Here is a 5,074-nt window from a genome sequence, read left to right as displayed (position 1 = left end):
GCTTGAGATGATGAAGATAGTAAGGAAAGGCTTCGAGGTACTAAGCAAGGGTGAAGGGCAAGCGACGGCTTGGCGGCCGAAGAACCTAGCTAGGGTGAAGAAGGAAGTACTTGCATTTAGTTGAGGTACTAATCAAGCTATGATGGCCACGTTTATATGAAGGATCAAATCACTATTGGAGTGTTTGATGGAAGTGATTTGATACATTTGGGATTATTCAAATTTGATGAATGGAATCAAGTCACATGCTCAAGATGGCTATGCTCAAGTGAAAAGATCAACATCAACATGTTAGCACCCTTACTTGATAAAGATTGGAAGGGACGACATCAATTCAAAAGAGATCAACTCAAGTAGTATAAATTTATTTTTCCTTTGATCTTGAGATTAATAGGTATGCCGTACTATTAAGAGGGATGCATCATGTTGATAGATAATGTTTCATAAGTGCTCAAGCCAACCCATGTGAGTTTTGAGTATTTGAGCGACAAAAGAGCTAACTTTATTTTTGCTGGTCTGGCAATACCGGACATGTCCGATATTTACCCAGCAGTGCTAAAACTGTTGTTCTCAGGTTGGTTCGTCGGGAGTCCCAGCAAGGGTCAGGAGTTCCAACGTCTCGCACTTTAACTGACTTGGAGGGTTCGCTGTCCTGGTCATACCGGACATGTCCGATATTCATACCGGACGTGTCCGGTATGCATGACAAAAGGCCAACGGCTAGTTTTTAAAAGCCTTAAGGGTCGGGAGTTCCGACACCTCACAAACTTCAACTCAGTTATATGGTTTTCAAAATTGCTGAGGGTTGAGAGTTTCGACGTGAGTCGAGAGTTCCGACGTTCATCGAGAGTTCCGACGCCTCATAACTTTACTGTAACTCAGTTACCATTGGCGTAGTATAAGCCATACCGAACGTGTTCGGTATGCATGCCGGACATGTCCGGTATTGCAACGGCTATAAAACGGCTAGTTTTTCCAAGGGGGTATAAATACCCCCAAGCCTCCACCTTTGGAGGCTGCTGATTCTACTGATACACATGCACGTTTTTGAGCCTTGCCAACTCTCCCAATCCTCTCTTAGTGAGTGATTGATCAAATTTGCCAAATCAAATTGTGGGTTGAGTGAAATTCAAAAAGAGAGCAATCCAACCACTTGAGCACTTGTGCATATTGTCAATCTCGTGATTCACATTTGTTACTCTTGGACTCTTCGGTCCTAGACGGTTAGGCGTTGCCGGAGAGCACCCAAGAGCTTATGGTGTGCCTCAGAAAGTTTGTAACGGTCGATTCCGCCACCTCGGAATCATCTAGTGGAAGGAGGAAAAGGAGTTGGAAAAGACTCTAGCTAGAGTGACCTTCGTAGTACCCTCTAGGGCTGACCTTCGCTGGGTCGCCGCAGCCCCCTCAACGGAGAGTAGGACTTGAACGAGTCCGAACTTCAGTAAAACAAATATCGTGTCTCAATTTGTATTTCATTCAATATTTGTGTTGCTCTAGCTCTTGTGCAAGTTCTCTGTGTTTACTGTCATCTCTAGTAGATACCCGCAGTTTGGTTTGAAGATAGAAATCGAAGGGAGCAAGTTTGGGGCTGTTCTACTGAAATCGTGTATACCGGACACGTCTGGTATACCTACCGGACACGTCTGGTATTGATCATTGTTCTAGGGTGTTCTGTAGAACACGCGCATACTGAACACGTCCGGTATACCTACCAGACATGTCCGATATTAGAGCTCAGTGCTGAATTTATTTGATCCTTGCGCTAATCGTTGTGTTGCAGGATTGTGGCTCCTAGATTTATTTAGTATCTTCTACATACTCTGTGGCTAACTTGTAAGGGGTGGTATTACTCTTATTTGGAGTTTCCATTTTGGAAACTCCCTTTACTAATTGTTTCCACATTTAAAGGTGTTAATTTTTAGAAACGCCTATTCACCCCCCTCTAGACGACATCCTAGGTCCTTTCACCCTCGCCTAGCTGCGCCATGTGTCCTGGAGCAGGAGGCGGCGGATGATGTCGTCCACAGCAGCGCGGCTCATCTCCATCCTCGGTCGTCGTACGTAGGACAGACGATCCTGCTGCTGCTTCTCCTTCACTCTCCTACTCGATCTAATAGTCTGCGAATTTGTGATCACAATTGTTCTGGTGAGATTCAATCTTTGTTCTTCGGCTTTTTAAAAAAATCATGTGTACTTTAATTGCTAATTGCTTAGCGCTAAAATTATAGAATCATCTATCACGCGGTGAGGTGGAGGATTTTTCTCAACATCAGAGTCGATCTTGATTGATCTTTTGTTCAGTACTCATATCATGTGAGCGATCCATAATCGCATCTAAGAGTTCAATCATGCAAGCGCAATTTATTTAATTATTTAGCATTGTGTTCTTTGTAATATTTATGCAGTTATGAAGAGAAACGGGGACATTGCATCTCTTTTTCAGAAGCATGCAGCAAAGAAGAAGGCTGTGGCAGCTGCTGCTACTTCTAATCCTGATCCGATTGAACCTGTGGTGGAAGAGCAGATTCAAGAGAGAGTAGTTGAGGAAATTGTAAATTCTATGCCACCGCCACAACCGTCTTCACTGCCACGAGTTTATGACACCAATCGCCTTCCACATGATCTAGGTAAAAGACATCCTATTCTAAAATATCATGTTAATGATCAAGATGTAATTCGAAGAGCATATATTATTAAAGGTCCATTCAAACCTTTTGCACATGATTTTCCAAAAAGAAAGATTTCAGACAAGGATCAGGGATTTGTAGGGTCGAGATGGCGGACTAGAGGGGGGTGAATAGTCCTTTCTAAAATTAATCGCATCGGCTATCCGAAACAAGTGCGGAATTAGAACTATCGGTCTAGCCAAGACTACACCCCTTTATCTATGTTCTCTAGCACCTTCCAAAGATACTAATTAAGCAACAAAGGTGTCGGGCTAGCTAGAGCTCACCTAACCAATTCTAGGAGCAAGGTCACACAAACCTATGCCACTAGTACTTTAAGCAACAAGAAAGCTCCTACACATGCTAGTAAGCAAAAGTACAAAGCCAACTAAGCTCACTAGCAATGCTCAATAACAAGGCAACCAATGCCAAATTAGAGAGCGCAAATACTTAGCTACACAAACTAAGCAAAGTGACTAACGAGGTTACACAAACCTAATTAGCCACGCAAGGGAGCTACTTCTATGCTACACAAGCAAGAAGGTAACTAGTAAGCTACACAAGCTAACTAGTTATAAGAGCAACTACACAAGCACAATGTATATGAAAGTAATTACAAGCTTGTGTAACGAGGATACAAACCAACAAGAAGAACAAGGTTGACACGATGATTTTTCTCCCGAGGTTCACGTGCTTGCCAACACGCTACGTCCCCGTTGTGTCGACCGCTCACTTGGTGGTTCGGTGGCTAATTAGCATCACCCGCCAAGCCTACACGTCGGGCACCATAAGAACCTACCCCGAAAGTGAGGGTAGCTCAATGACACGCTCAACTAGAGTTGCTCTTCACGGATCCCGTGGGGCGAGCATAATGCCCCTCACAAAGCTCTTCTCTAGAGCACCACACAAGCTTCTTGTGGGCTTCAACGGAGACCACCACCAAGCCGTCTAGGAGGTGGCAACCTCCAAGAGTAACAAGCACCACTGGCTTGCAACTTGATCACCCGGTGCTACTTGATGCAACCTCATGGTGTAATTGTACTAGAATCGCTCTCTCACACAATCAAATGATCACTATCAAGTATATGTGAGATGGAGGGGTCCCGAGCACTACTACACAAGCCACCAAGGCTCTAGTGTGCTCTGCTACTGGCCCAAGGCCAACTATGGCTTCTATTTATAACCTCATGAACAAATAGAGCTGTTACCCCTTCACTGGGCAAAAGTCGGGACGACCGGACGCTCTGGTCCGATCGACCGGACGCCGGACCTCAGCATCCGGTTGTGCGATGCACACCACATGTCCCCTTCTTCAAATGCTGTTCATTCAATCTCAACGATCATCTGACGATCGGACGCTCTAGCTTGAACTGATCGGACACAACAACCCTAGCGTCCGGTCATTTCTAGTAAGGTACCAGACATGACCGAACGTGTCTGGTCGATTGCGATCGGACGCAGCACCAGTGCCCGGTCACTCTCTAGCCTTTCTACTCTGCCTGCGTCACCACACGTTACCCTGACCAGATGCACATAGCCAGCATCCGGTCACTTCCAGCGCCAGTGTCCGGTCGATGACCGACGCCTGCACGCTGTCTACCACCACTGATCGGACGTAGGACCCCAGCATCCGGTCACACCGTGACTAGCATCCGGTGCACTCTATGAGACCCTGTCTTTTCTATATAGGGCGCCGGTGGCACCGTCAGACTGTCCACACTCTACGGGCGGACACTCCACCGGTAGAGTTCTGAACCCTTCTCACCTCCGTTCCATTGCCGAGTTGATCCACATCAACTCTAACTTCATCTCCTTTGTAAATGTACCAACACCACCAAGTGTACACCACCACGTGTATGTGTGTTAGCATTTTCACAATTATTTTTCAAAGAATTAGCCACTCAACTTGCCACGCCACTCAATCCTAGCGACAATGCAAAGTTAGATCACTTGAGTGGCACTAGATGATCGATGCAAACAAGTTTGCCCCTCTTGATAGTATGGCCATATATCCTAAACCCGGTCACACACTTCTCTACACACCTATGACCGATGAAATGAAATGCCCTAGGTTATACCTTTGCCTTGCGCATTCTATTCCATCTCCTCCAATGTCGATGCAACACATGTACCAACACGATCAACAATGATATGATCCACTTCATATCATCATGTGATTATATTGGTTCATCGATCTTGACTTCACTTGCTTTTTACCATTGCCTTCGTCCATCGGCACCAAGTCTTGCTCAAGCTTCACCGCCACGCGGTCCATCGCTCCAAAGCCTCCGACTTGCCCTTCACGCTTGCAACCGGTCCATCAAGCCAAGTCTTGTCTTGATCTTCTCCACCTTGATCACATGACTCAATGTCGTGTCTTATGTGCAATGAGCTCCTTTATTATCATA

Source organism: Miscanthus floridulus, chromosome 4, assembly GCF_019320115.1.
Source record: "Miscanthus floridulus cultivar M001 chromosome 4, ASM1932011v1, whole genome shotgun sequence".
Lineage (NCBI taxonomy): Eukaryota > Viridiplantae > Streptophyta > Magnoliopsida > Poales > Poaceae > Miscanthus > Miscanthus floridulus.
The sequence above is the reverse complement of the archived record's forward strand: the minus strand, read 5'-3'. Positions refer to the sequence as shown.